General features: G+C 47.9%; 1 protein-coding gene across 1 annotated transcript in view; it reads left to right on the forward strand.

Annotated features, from left to right (window-relative positions):
- The window catches only part of WWOX (WW domain containing oxidoreductase), a 975,529-nt gene that overhangs the window by 65,604 nt on the left and 895,287 nt on the right, over positions 1–14,638 (forward strand). The gene's annotated exons all lie outside the window — the stretch shown is intronic.

Below are 14,638 nucleotides of genomic sequence, written 5' to 3' on the forward strand. Positions count from 1 at the left end.
AGTACAGCAACTAGAATGCACTGTTCTGTGCAGTACAGCAACTAGAATGCACTGTTCTGTGCAGTACAGCAACTAGAATGCACTGTTCTGTGCAGAAAGAAATGTCAAAGGAACAGTTCCAGACACACTGAAACATCTTTAGCATAATCATAGGGTGATAGTAATAATCATGTTTTGAGGCATTGTGTGTGCCTTGACTTTTTAAGATGATAGGTTTTCCTGGGGTAAGGACCAGGGATGTGCATGCAATCAGGTGTTGTGTAATGGACAGCTACGGCACCTGGACCTTTCCTGTTTCTGTACTGGGCGCTGTGCCCAGACACTTCACGGGGTGTAGTTTTGTTGTCTTGTGTTGCACCCATTCTGCAGATGAGACATGAAAACCTGGGTCTGATTCTGTTGTTTCCAGGCCCAGAGCAGCCTTCTGACCTCATCCAGCATCCGCGGGGTGGGTGATGCAAATAGCTGACTCACTCTCTGGCCCTGGCGAGGTCAGTAGCTCAGGTCCAACCAGGCGTGCCTCTGAAGAAAAGCCTGCTGACCTGTGCCTGGACAGCTGGTCATTGAAGCCCAGGAGCCCAGTTCTGTGCTGTCATGCAGTGGGCTGCTGGGTATCTGAGTTGAGCTGTTGGCAACTGACCTCGTGTTTTTGTTTGGTTTTATTGTGTCACAAGATTGGCCTTTCTCTCTTCCAGGAGTTTGCCTACGACAAACTCCCAGACAGTGTGTGTGTGTGTGTGTGTGTGTGTGTTTCCCTGAGAAAGAGGCTTTTCTGATTGGCCTTCTGGAACTTGATGAAGCCTGCTCACTTGCTGAGGATGCTCCTTCTGGCCCTCTCCATCTCAAACTCCCGCTTCAAGTGGTACATGGTGTATTTACTGTTGTACTTAGGTTGCTGCTTTGACCTTTCTTGTCACAGGCTCCGGAAAGGTTCTTTATCAGATACTACATTATTCATCCCCCTCATAGCCATAATTGGTTGCTAAAATATTCTGCATTTTCTCTGTCTCCAGATTTCCTAAAACTCCTGCTTGATGCCCGCCCTCCAAGCCTTCCACTTCACTTCTCATCGGGCGATTCCTCTCTCGCTCGGTCTGGAGCGTTCGTCCCTGTTCTTTGATCACCACCTCAGAGCCTTCCCTTTCCCCTCGGCCACTGCGCTCAGCCTTGAACTGAATCTTTCAAACTTCATCTCCGTCGTAACCTTTGTAGAACGAGGGCTGTGATTAACTGCGGAGTTTTAAAGAGCGAAAGTCAAGCGTAGGTGGCTGCTTCCAAACCATCACTCCCAATCATGCGAACCCCAGAGCAGATGCATCCTCTCATTAATATGGGGTCCCCTGAGTTCTTATTAAGCACTTTTGACATAGTTTGAAGAGACGGATTTCATCTCAGATGGTGCTCAACCAATGGCCGAGAGGCCTGCTGCCGGCCACCGGGCACTTAGGCTCCGTTATTTAAGAGGGGAAAAAATATGCTAGAGATGGTTTTTCATGTTTATTACAGGGCATTCATAGCGCGCCTGCAACGTAGCAGGTGTTGCATTGCGCAGAGAGGAGAAACAGTGTTTGTGCTGATAAAGCCTCCGGCCCAAGGACACGAAGAAATGCAACCAAGGGCCAGGCAGCCAGCCTCCGATTGGTGCAATACACCCCTGGAACAGGCCACCAAAATCCAAATGGTCAACTCACTGCCTTCAAGGCAAGCCGACTCACAGTGACCCTGGAGGGTAGGGGAGACCTGCTCTTGTGGGCTTTCCGAGGCTGCAACTGATTACAGGAGCAGACAGCCTCATCTTTCTCCAGAGTAACAGCTGGTGGTTTTGAACAGCCAAGCAATGCTAACCCTTTGTGCCACCGGGGCTCTTCCGGTGAAGGCAGGGGCCCTTCAGTTCTTAAGGGCGCCTTGACGTTCACACTCACCTCGTGTGACCCTTTCCAGTGTATGTCTGACCACAGGTGCTCTCACTTTGACTGAGCCTTCTCCTGTGATGGATGGTCTGCCCTTCCTGCATGCCCCTCAATTGAAGGTGGAGTCTCCCTCCTCACATCCATAACCCACTGGTTCTGGTTCTGGCCTCCAAGGCCCACCACTGAGCCTTCTCATCAGGGTCTAACTGATACTCACATTCCTTGAATTCTCGGGTGGTGGTGGTGGTGGTGGTGGTGGTGGGGGGGCCGCAATTGAAGCTGTGGTATTGAAGATATCTGGTGACTACCAGTGGGCAGTGAGGTAGCAGTGAGGCTGGCCCCCTCGGTTCCCTCCCCAGCCCAGTCTGGGCCACAGTAGTGAGACTGGGGAGGCGCAGGGTGCCAGCTCCAGCCCCGGGTGCACCTTCCCTGGAGGCAGGGAGGCAGTGGCTACCCTGAGTTTTCTTTTCCAATCGTTCACCTGGCAGCCCTCAGACTCATTGCCCCAACGACAATGGGATCTGTAAACTGGGCCGCTTCAAGAGACTCTTACATCTCTGTAATGGCTTTGTTGTTGCTTATTGAGAAGGACTAATTAACTTTGATTATTGCACTAATATTATGGCACTTTGACAGCCCTTCAGATTTATGACTATGGGAAAATAAACAAATGAAATGCAGGTGCTGGAGCAGAAAGAATAAGTTATTACTGAACTTTAATTACTTGGAATGTGTAGCCAGGAGAGAATTAGTTGATGAATTACAGGATGCTTAAAATCTACAACAAACTGTAGGCAATATGGAGACAAAAATAAGAAAAAGGTGGGGGGTGGGGAAGGTACCATTTCTAAGGCAGAAATGGAGAGGACACAGTGGTCTCTGAGTTTGGGGTTTCAGACGCTGCAGGAATGTGCACAAGAGCTGGCCAAAGTAGGCCCCCTGCCCTCTGTGTCAGCATCACCTGGGCTCAGGTTAGAAATGCAAGTTCTTGGGCTCCACCCCACACCCACAGGGTCAGAACTTTCAGGAGTGGGTGGCAAGGAGGGACCCCAGCTGTTTGGGTGTGGCAAACCCTCTAGGAGACACTGATGCACACAAAAACTTGTTATTGATGGTGTTGGATGCTAGATGGAAACACTGCACCATCGCGTACCATTCTCACAATTGTTCCTATGCTTGAGCCCATTGTTGAAGCCGCTGTGTCTGTCCATCTTGTCAAGGGCCTTCCTCTTTCCTGCTGCCCCTCTGCTTTACCAAACATTGTGTCCTTCTCCGGGGACTGATGTCTCCTGACATGTCCAAAGGATGAAGTCTTAACATTTTTGTCTCTAAGGAGCACTGTGGCATGCTTCTTTCAGATTTGATTGTTCTTTTAGCCACCATGGTACTTTCAACATTCTTCTCCTGCACCACAACTCAAATGCATGGGTTCTTCTTTGGTCTTCCCTATTCAGCATCCAACTTTCACGTGAATAGGAGGCAATGGAAAATACCGTGGCTTGCGTCAGGCTCACCTTGATCCTCAAAATAACATCTATGCCTTTCAGTGCTCTAAAGAGGTCGTGCGCAGCAGATATACCTTATGCAGCTCCTTTGATCTCTCGACTGCTGGTTCCATAAGCATTGATTGTGGATCAAAGCAAGATGAAATCCTTGAGAACTACAATCTTCACTTTTTATGATGTTACCTGTTGGTCCAGTTGGAGGATTTTAGTCTTCTTTACAGTGCATCATAATCTGTAGTGAAGGCTGCAATCCTTGATTGTCATCAGCATCATAAACTGTAGTTAGGCTGCAATTCTTGATTTTCATCAGCAAGCGCTTCAAGTCCTCCTCACTTTCAGCAAGCATGGTTGTGGCATCTGCATACCTGTTTGTTAATACATCTTCCTCCAGTCTTGATGCCATATTCTTCTTCATGTTACTCAGCTTCTCTGGAAACTGGTACACAAAAAGTACCATTCTCTAATTCATGTCTCTGTTATAAAGGACATGCACACATTGTTAACTTTGCGTACACAAAGATCAAGTGTTCACCGATTCGCTCCAAGATTTTCACCCAATATTCATGATTGTACATGTGTTTATTCAACATCTGTTATGTGCCACGTGTATAACCTGTTGCTGGCAAGTCCATTTTGACTCCTTGCGACCTGGTGTGTGTGAGAGTAGAACTGTGCTCCGTTGTGTTTCAATGACTGGCTTCTCTGAAGTAGATCACTAGAGCTTTTGTCTGAAGCACCGCTCTGTCCAGGGACAGTGGGTGGGACCATCCAGTCTAGAATGTTTTCATTACCCTGGAGGAACTTACGAGCCAGGCGATGCTTCCCAACTGCACCCCTTGCAAGAGCACAGGCAGCTTCATGGGCAGGGTACCCCAGCCTCATGCATGACGATTTCTCGTGGAGTCCAAAGTGGGGTCCATAAAGAAGGTGGTGTTGGAAGACTGCAGTCAGCCCCAAGGGGGAGAGCACCTGTGGAGTGGAAGGAAAGTTGGGAGCAGAATCTGAGTCACAGGGGGTCTTGCAAGCAGACAGAGGTCAGGCTAGGGTGTAATGTGGGGAATGAGGCTAGATCACTCAAGGCCTGATGCTCCATTCTTAGGAGAACATGACTACCACTCACAGCAGCCATTGAGGGGTCTGGGTCGGGTGATCCAGTCCAAGTAGCAATTCTAGAAGAAACTCAGGCTCAAGGAAGTGGAGACTGGATAGCCACTGGACATGGTCTACATCAGCTCTGGTGAAAGTGGTGGCCAGGAGCAGGAAGTGACCAGAAGAAGGATGGCAAACAGACTTCTTATTTCCTAACCATCAAGGAATGCTTTTAAATACATCCCAACCCTAACCCTAACCCTAACGCTAACCTTTTTCCACTTCTGCTCTGAGAGAACCTTTAACAAAAAACGATGAGGGGGCACCTTTACTGCTTTCGTGAACCATGAGAGAAAGAAGGGTGTTTACTTCCGTGACCCTCTCTGAGTAGCTGGGTAATCAATGTGCTGCCCAAACCAGGAAGCGTTCAGAGTGAAAGGGGGGCACGGGAAAGCAACACTGAGGGACTGGGTGCCAACCAGGAAGTCAGAGCAACAGACTTAGGTGCACTGACCCTCGGGCCCCATTCAGGTAGCACAAGTGGCCTGACCCAGGTTGGCTCCTGGAAGGTTGGCATTCCAGGCTCACCCCTCATACCTGCACTGCTGGTTTGTCTCCCGTGACACAGCACCTTTACCTTTAAGATGTTGCTGCTTTCCTTCTGACGACGCTCAGCCACTCCAGCCCATGATTGTCTCTGCTTCTGGGACACTTGCACCTAAAACTGCGGTGCTGAGAGTTTTGATTCTTCTTCCAGAGACCTTTCATATCATGGTCTTTCCTGCCCTGTCTGACAATCCAGGTCCCCTTCTCTGTGGACAGCGATACGGGACACACTTGAAGAATAGGAGTGGGTCTCAGGATCAGACTGAGACCGACCTGTCCATGATGTAAATCTTCTACCAAGACTCCATGGGGTGACGTTTAAAAATAAACAGTGGTGGTTGTAGAATTCCTTCTGTTTGCAGGGGCACACAGCTTGTCTAGCCTTTACACGTGGGTCACAGGAGAGCTGTGTGAGTGTTCACCTTGTGCCGGGGTCACTTTGCCTCCTCAGAGGAGATGCTGGCAGTGCTATGACTGATTATCATGCTGTCACAGACTTGGGTGATGTGATTAAGGCACCCTCTGCAGGCGTGCCTGGATGCCCACGCAGCAAGAAGGGCTCTGGCTCGGGCTGGCTTCAGAGGCCTGCAGAAATCATGCTGCTTGCCTCTCAAGTACACATTGATGATAAAGCCCTTTCCTGTCCTGTATGCCCTGGTGGGTTTGGCAGTTACTTTGAGGGGAGGGAGTAAAGGAAATGTGAGCACATTTATGTAAGGATCATTAGAAAACTTCAGGTATGCATTAGTGAGGTCACTTGTCTTTCTAAGGAAAGATCTGGATGGACAACCTTCTGCTAATTTGTGATCTACTGTGAGGAGCCCTGGGAGCACTGTGGGTGAGATAACGGAAGGGCCACACCTCCCAGCTGCTCCATGGGACAAAGGTGGGGCGGCCTAAAACCTTGTGCAGCTGCTCTCACCTGTCCTACAGGATCACTGTGGGTGGGCTGCCTTCTTTGGTTTGCCGACTCTGAAGTGGTCAGACTTTAGGACTAGGAAAGGCCTTCTGAAACAATCAAGTTTACTCCCCCACCAAGCAGATGGGAAGACTGAGGCTCAGAGAGAGTGATTGAGCCGTTCATTGTCAGCTCAGCCATTGTGCCTTCCTATGAGACTTACTCTCAGGCTGCTGTATGCACAGTGATTCAAGCACTCTATTGTAAAGTGAAAATGGGTGGTTCGAACCCACCCACCACTGCTTGGGAGAAAGATGTGGCACCCGGTTTCTGTGAGGATTTCCCGCCTTGGAAATGCTGCGGGCAGTTCGACTCTAGCCTGCAGGGTCACAGTGACTCAGAGCCCACGAAGTAGCAAAGGGTTTGGCTTTGGGTTTTGATAAAGGCTGCCTAGTTGTCTACTGTGACTGTGTGTGTGTGTGTGTGTGTGTTGCGCGTTTTAAAAGCAGACAACTACAAAATCTTTTTGGATGTATACACCAGGAAGTGTGTGCTAGTGAACATGGCAAAAAGAACTTCAAGTTGCATGCAAGACAATACTCTAGCAATCAACCTTCTGCTCAGTGGGATGACTAAGTGCACCCGTCCCTCCCTTCCTTGTTCTTGTGATTTAATAATAGTAACACTGCCAGCAATCTAGGTAGCCACTGGATTAAGCACCTGACACATGAATTCAGTCTATCTCTGTGACAACCCCACGAGGTTGACAATATTATGATTCCCATTTTGTGGGGAAGGCACTGGGGCACAGAGAAGCGCGGGTCGTGTCCAAGCTCACACGGAAAGATGGGTGAGGAACAGTTGCCACAGGAGGACAGAGCCGGGGCCTGCCTGGTTTGTCTTGGTCTAGCCCCTGCGTGTAGCATAGCACCGGACAATAGGAGGCACTGGGCGAACATTTGTCACATGTCGGGCTGAGGGTCAAACCAGGCTGACAATTGAGCTATAACAACCGTAACCTGAGCAATAATATCCTGCCACTGTGGGGAGAGGCTGTGTGTGTGTGTGTATGTATTTGCATGTGGGTGTTTCTTTGTTTATTGGAAGGCAGACAAGCAGAACTTAGCAGTAACCAGGTTTTAATTGTCTCTTAGATACTGAGCTAAGTCTCTTCAAATCTTCTGCTGTCTTCTGCCATGTCAGAGAAAGCCTGGGTTGTGTTTAGTCTGTGCCACTCAGATTATTTTGGACAATTTCTAGCCTTGCTTTTGCAGACTAGTTAACCGGAGGCTTCCCTACCTCTTGAGGCATGGGAATGGGCTGGAATGAGAAGGGTCCCCACCGCATGGCCCAGTTTTGAAGGACAGGTAGATGGATCATTTGTGCGGAGAGACGCGCTCTATCGACAGTGGGAGGAAGCTGAGGAGGGGAAATAAAGAAAGAGCTGGGTCAGATTCCAGCTGAGTTCTGGTGTGGGGTGGCTTAGCCATCGGTAACTGCTCTGTCAGTAAAGGACCTCCGTTTCCAGCCAAAGCTTCGTCAAACCTGTAAGAGGAACAGCAGCTAGAGGGAGATCTACACCCCTTAGACCCATCAGTCATTCCAGGTCCAAAGGCAGCATTTACCCAGGGACCAAGTGCAGAGGGCCAGGAAAGAAGGAGGAACAGGGAAGAGGTGGGACCAAGTGATGTTTTCTCATGATGATTGCAGCCAATGGGATGAAACAAAACATATCTGGATTGTCCAATGGAAAAGCGATGTGCTCTGTAAACTGCCACCAATGCACAATAAAAAGTTTGAAAAGAAAAAAATCTCTCTTAAAAGTTAGTTCATTAATATCTATGGGGTGGGGTTGGAATAAAAGACCTCAGCTGACCCAAGACTCTGGAGGTAAACTTGTAAGCCTTCCTGTTGCTGTCACTTTGTCAGAAAACCGACACGATTTGGTTTTTCTTCTAATGTTCCCCTTCCGACGCACATTGTGGTGAGCCAGTAGTTATCCAGAAACCTGCCAAGAGAAATGTAGACGGAAGGAGAAATTAACAAGGGCCCACAGACATGCATGGTACAGAAAAGCGGGCAGAGAGAGATGGAGGCGGGCAGGCAGGTGGAGAGAGGTAAAGAGAGGTGTGGAGAGGGATGGGGGCTCGGGATGGACGGACAGGCCGAGTGAGAGCGAACCCTGGGTAGATGCCGTGGCGTGTTTGGTGCCTGTCTCTGCACGATGGGGCTTGATCACTGTTTTCTCAGCGTTCCCTGGCCATTTCTTGCTTCGAAAGGAGGAAATGAGAATGGTTGAGCTATGATTTGTTTTAATCAGAAAGAAATTGTCTAACATAAATCTCTTTGTGAGTGCTGGAAAAGCCCTAAAGCGGCTGGGAAAAAAAAATATCAATACTTTGCAAAGGAGGAATGATTGTTCCAATTCGTGGCTTAATTGACTCTAAGCCTGAATGAAACGCAGGCCAGGGCGGGAGGGTGGCAACCCTGCTTGGGATCAGCAGCCAGCTCAGCGTTGTGAGTGGGGGGATTTCGGGTGGTTATTGGGTTCTTGGCTGTTGATGCCATTTTCTAATTGAGTGGGGCTACCTAATATGAGATCATAATTTTTCCTTCCTATGCAGAGGACGATAAAAAAATTTTTTCACCCTCTTTCTGACTAACACAGTAATTTATTTCAAATTACAGCTTCTCTGTTGGAGGCATTAATTTATGGTAGATTATCGTTCCCCAAGTGAAATTTCACTGATGCCGTATAATTAAATATAGATTTTTTTTTAAAAAGACAGTATATGTTTTAAATTTATAAGTGGATAAACTGGGGAGGGGTTCTATAAAGACTTTATTTAAAGGAGTAAGTAGTCCACCCGATCCACACGGTGGCTGTTGGGAAGGCCCCAGGCAGCATCCCTGACTCTGTCAATAGGTTCTGTCTTGGGAAAAGGGCAGCTCCCAGTGGCTCGCCTTATCAGTTTGGAAGGATGGAAGCTGTGAAACACTGGAGGTGGGATTTGGGTAGTCAGCAGCACATGAGCCTGACTGCCCAACCACGGGCTCGGATCTGGCTTGCCTGAGTTTGAGGGCCAGCTCTGGGCCTCAGTTTACCCATCTCTAAGATGGAGATGCGGCATTGCCCTCCTCGCAGGGTTGCCGTCAGTGTTGACAGAAGTGCTATAGGCAAAGTGTGCATCATGGCCACAGGCCCTCGGGATGGTCGCTCGAAGCCAGTTTGTGCAGGACAGATTCTAGCAAAGAGCAGAACGCCCATGATTGAGGCCCCTGTGGTCCCTGTCCCCGGCGTGACCTCACCCCGTCCACTCCTGCAGGCACTTTTCTGACCATTCTCTCCTCGCTCCCGCCATACCACATTCCTTGTGTCTCCCTGTGGAATCTTCCCTCTGCTCCGGAGACCTGGCCACCTTGTCCAGGGGAGTTTTCCTGGTAGGCTTTGCTCTCCCGCTGCCTGCCTTTCTGCTTAGGGCCAGCTTCAGCTCCTATGTAGACGTGTTCCATGTTTAAACACAGCTTCCTGGCCCTGGCTTGGGATTTTGTGGGAGAGAGACACTTTCCAGAACCCTGTGGCCCGTGGAGCCAATCTGGAGCGAATGGAGTATCTCCCCGCTCTCTGGGCTCGCATCCTAAAAGCCCACTCAAGCCTCTGGGCCGGCGCCAGCAGCCTCTCATGCAGGGCTCAGCCACTGCTTGGGAGTGGAAACGCCTCCAGCCGCGCTCTGCGTGTGGTGCTGGAGTCGGTGCTTGGCACAGGTCTTCCTGAGCACCGCCGCGTGCCCTCCCACCGTGGCACAGAGGCAGAAGCCACTTAACATCTTCAGGGCTTCTCCTTAGGAGGTGCTTTAAAAAAAAAAGGAGGTTGTGACAGTCCTGAGTTTAGCTGGAGGTAGGACTGGTCTTTTGAAGTAGCCCGAGAAGTGGTTTCACATCCAGATGCGTTGAGGCCACTTGGACAGCCAGGGGACTAACACAGCAATTTGCCCTGTCGCCTCTCCTCTGGCCACAGAAGCCGATCTCATTGTCCCCACGTTCACGTTTCCCTCAGCCAGAAGCCCTCTGCACACACAGCCCTGGCAGCCCTGGTAACTGACCGTCGAAAGCCTTCCCGAGTTTGCGGCCGAACGCCTGTGTGAAGGAAAATAGTTGAATTACAAACAGTTAGCAGCTTAACTGGCCCCCACATGGATGAATTGTTGAGATCTATTTTATTTTATTTTTTTCCCTCTCTCTCCTCATACTATAAACATATGGCAAGAATTTTCTGCTCTCATTACAGATGCTGAGAGACGGCAAAGACAAATATTTATACTACATTCGTGTTGTACAGTAAAAACAGGGTTCCATTTGTTTATACAGTTCCACAGTTACAGCTTTTACGGTTGGTAGTGAAGCGGCTGTAAAACGGAGCCTGGGTCGCACAGCAGATATGAGGGGCCCAGGATCCCGGGAGAGGGCTGGGAAGGGACAGTGCAGGGCACACGTGCAGAGCCAATAGTCGAGGGGGGTGCCAGGGCAGGCCAGGCGATGCTGCGCTAACAAAGAGCCTCACCACCTCTGTGGCTCAAAGCAGCAGCCACATGGTTATTTCTCACCCCAACTACACTGCCCTCCTGAACTGCTTGCAGGGGCCTGTCCTGCAGTGGCCTCACCCTGCTGGGAGCTGTGAAGGACGAAGGGGGCACACTGGATTGTGCATGACCCTCAAGGTATCTGTGTGGAAAGGACACTCTTCACCCATTCTGATGGCCGATGCAAGGCTTGTGGCTCTGCCTACCACCCACTGTGTTTGTGGAAGACCGCAGGGAATCGGGACAGCTGAGGACAGCCCCGAAGACTGCCTTCCGTGGTGACTAAGCCTTTTTATAGTTATATAAATGACATTCTTAAAAAAGAATTTAAATTTTATTGGAGTATAATTCAAATATCGTACAATGTAGTCATTCAGTCATATTGAGAAAGAGCTGTGTAATCATCACCCCAGTTTCTGAATATTTTCTTCTTGTACTTATTGTTGTTACCTCCCCATTCCCCCTTCATCTCCCCTGCCATGCCCCTAGGTAATTATGAACCCGTTACTGTCTCTCTGTAGGTTTCCCTACTCTGGATTTCTTATATAGAAAATCATACAAAACACACACAAGATGCAAACAAAAACAAACAAAAAACCCAACAGCAACTGACTAGACAAAACAGAAAATCCTCAACAGAAAAGAAAGCAGAAAATATTGAAAACAGAAATAACTTTAAAATGATCTCAAATGATAATGCATTCCATTGTAACCTAATTACATCTGCTATCTCCCATAATACACTTTTCAATGCACTCTGCCCAAGAGAAGACAGAGTTGGGTCCAGGAACAGACTCCCCAATCTGAGGCCCTAGTTCTCTTGTGCAGAGGAAGAGTGGTTCACATCATGCCAGGAAGCATCAACTTTCCCACTTTTAAGGGAGGAGGAGGGAATGCCCACCCCATCTACAGCTGTTTTTGTAGGCTCAATCTAAGCCAGGTGTGCTGTGGAATTTACACTGGGTGGAACTGTTGGTTTGTTTGTTTCTTTTTTCCTCCAAGAAAGCACCTCAGAAAGAGCTTGTGGAGATTTTAGAAGACATTCACATCCTTCCTGTAGGAAAACTTTTTTTAAAGCAACACGATTATCTTGGGTATTTGTATGGCTGTTGAGAATGGATCTTCTTAAGCATGGGTATTTATGTCACAGACTTGTCGCATTTCTTCGTGTGGCGGTCCAGAGATTTGCCAGGGCACCATCGAGAAGCACTTGTGTTGCTTTCCTCCGGGCAGATTCCTTCAAACCCATTACCTGGCTGGAGGCACTGTGTCCCTTGTTGGAACATTTCTGAGCAAAACGGGCTCCCCTGTATACTGCGTGCTCTGCATTGTATCAGTCTAGAAGCCTGGTTTCCTTTTTCGCTCCTTGAAGAATAAAAAGAACCTGCCATGGGCATTTGTTTTCTACCTCAGGATCTGTTGTGGCTCCGGAAATCATATAAACAAATGCACAAAGGGTCGTGTGGCACGTAAAGCAAGCCTGCAGTCGTCGGCGTCCCAGGTGAGGGTGGACAAGAACCAGCTTTCTTTGCATCTCGGTTTCCACATGTGCCAACTGGAATGAGCCCTGTGGTCTCGCACATTATTTGTTATGTTGATATTCACACACATGATAATTAGTATAGTCTGAGGCACATGGGCGACACTTGATATTTTTGGTGTTTAACCATATGATTGATAGGGAATTGCTGCCAAGATAGCAAAAGGCGCCGAGCCCGGGCCCGAAACACCATGGTTCCTCAGTGGATGAGTGCATCATAGTTACTGTTCACTGTGTAGAGAATGAAGGAGTGCGTGGATGCGTGAATGGATTTGCATTTTCTGCTCTGAATTCACTCCCTGATCAGAAGTTGTAGAGAGAAACTCTGAATAGCTAGTAATCATGTGATTAAAGAAAACACCCTTGGAAGCTAGGTGAGGTTTTTATTGGTGGATTCTCTTCTTCATCCCATTTTTCTGTAGGCCTTTATTTTGATATGACTGGATGTGAACAGAGTCCTAACTAGAGGTGAGTTTGCGGGTTTTCAATGATGTGATGGGTGTTTCCCAGGCATTTCCGACCTCCCAAGGCTTCCACTCCCATTAAGCATTATGGATGGATTCCAAGAATTTAATTAATATCGCTTCATTCATCATAATTCCTCACCAGGGCTATGAGAACTTGGGAGCATTTAGTTTTTTTATTCAGTTGATTAAAAGGTACTTTCTATGGTTTTCCAGCAAGCTCGTTTCCATAGAATTTCGAACTTGTCGATGTAGATTAAATCAATACAGCTAAAATGATCAATGTGGCGACAAGAGCATTCATCTGGAGGAAAGGTGAGGGAGAAATGGGGAACAGATTGCAAGGGTCTACATATAACCTCCCCCCTGGGGGACGGACAGCGGAGAAGTGGGTGAAGGGACACGTCGGACAGTGTAAGAATGACAAAATAATAATAATTTATAAATTATTAAGAGTTCATGGGGGAGTGGGGAGTGGGGAGGGAGGGGAAAAATGAAGAGCGAATACCAGGGGCTGAAGTAGGAAGCAAATGTTTTGAGGATGATGAGGGAAACAAATGTACAAAAGTGCTTGACACCATGGATGGATATGTGGATCGTGATAAGGGTTGTACAAGCCCCCAATAAAATTATTTAATTACAACAAACAAACAAACAAACAAACAATATTTGTAAAACCTTAAAAAAAAAAGCAAAAAAAATGAGCATTCATCTGAACACAGAACAGTTTTCTGGCCTCATTGGGTGATAAAAATTTTAGGGCTACATGGAAGAAGCACACCAGACTGTGTGATCGATCAGTGTCAATGGGATCAGGTATCAGGTATCAAAGAACAAAAAATTATATCATTGTGAATGAGGGGGAGTGGATAGTAGGGACCCAAAGCCCATCTGTAGGCAATTGGACATCTCCTTATGGAAAGGTTGCAGGGAGGAGACGAGCCAGTCAGGGTGCAGCGTAGCAACAATGAAACAAAAACTTTCCTCTAGTTCCTAAATGCTTCCTCCCCACCCACTATCATGATCCCAATTCTACCTACAAATCTGGCTATACCAGAGGATGTACACTGGTACAAATAGGAACTAGAAACACAGGGAATCCAGGACGCATGATCCCTTCAGGACCAGTGGTGAGAGTGGCGATACCGGGAGGGTGGAGGGAGGGTGCGGTGGAAAGGGGGAACCGATTATAAGGATCTACATGTGACCTTCTCCTTTGAGGATGGACAACAGAAAAGTGGGTGAAGGGAGACATCAGACAGTGTAAGATATGACAAAATAATAATTTATCAAGGTTTCATGAGGGAGAGGGAAGTGGAAAGGGAGGGGGGAAATGAGGAGATGATGCCAGGGGCTTACATGGTGAGCAAATGTTTTGACAATGATGAGGGTAACAAATGTACAAATGTGCTTTATACAATTGATGTATGTATGGATTGTGATAAGAGTTCTATGAGCCCCCAATAAAATGATTTAAAAAATTTAGGGCTACAGATTGAAATAATAGGGTCTTACATGAAAAACTCAAGAATAGTAAGACCAGGTTTGCAAGAATAGAAGGGAAGAACAGCACGTATTACTTTGTAGGGAGTCCCTGTGTGGTATAAATAGTTGGCGCACTTGACAGCTAACCAAAGGTTGGCAAGTTGAGTACACCCAGAGGCTCCTGGGAAGAACCACCTGGTGACCTATTTCTAAGAAACCTGAGGGAGCACCATTCTTCTCTGACACATGTGGGGTCACCATGAGTTGGAGCCGACTCAGTGACAACTGCAGTTATGGTACGGAGTGGCCATTACAGTGAGATGGCCCAGGCTGACATGCTGTTGACTTGCATAGGGTACTGACAGATGTCAGGTGCTGATGCTCTAAGTGGATGTACTTTGGAAACCATATACAAGATTTCCTTGGAACCACTGGAGTAAACTGAGTCCACATCTGAAGAGGGGTGGCATGTGTTCTGCTTTGAATCCTTGCTCGGCTAACAGATAAGACTATAAAAAAAAAGATCTGACCCTACATAAAACTATTGAAGAGAGGTGTAGA

The sequence above is a fragment of the Echinops telfairi genome, unplaced genomic scaffold (assembly GCF_000313985.2).
Source record: "Echinops telfairi isolate 266 unplaced genomic scaffold, ASM31398v2 ScPeMD7_2291;HRSCAF=2852, whole genome shotgun sequence".
Lineage (NCBI taxonomy): Eukaryota > Metazoa > Chordata > Mammalia > Afrosoricida > Tenrecidae > Echinops > Echinops telfairi.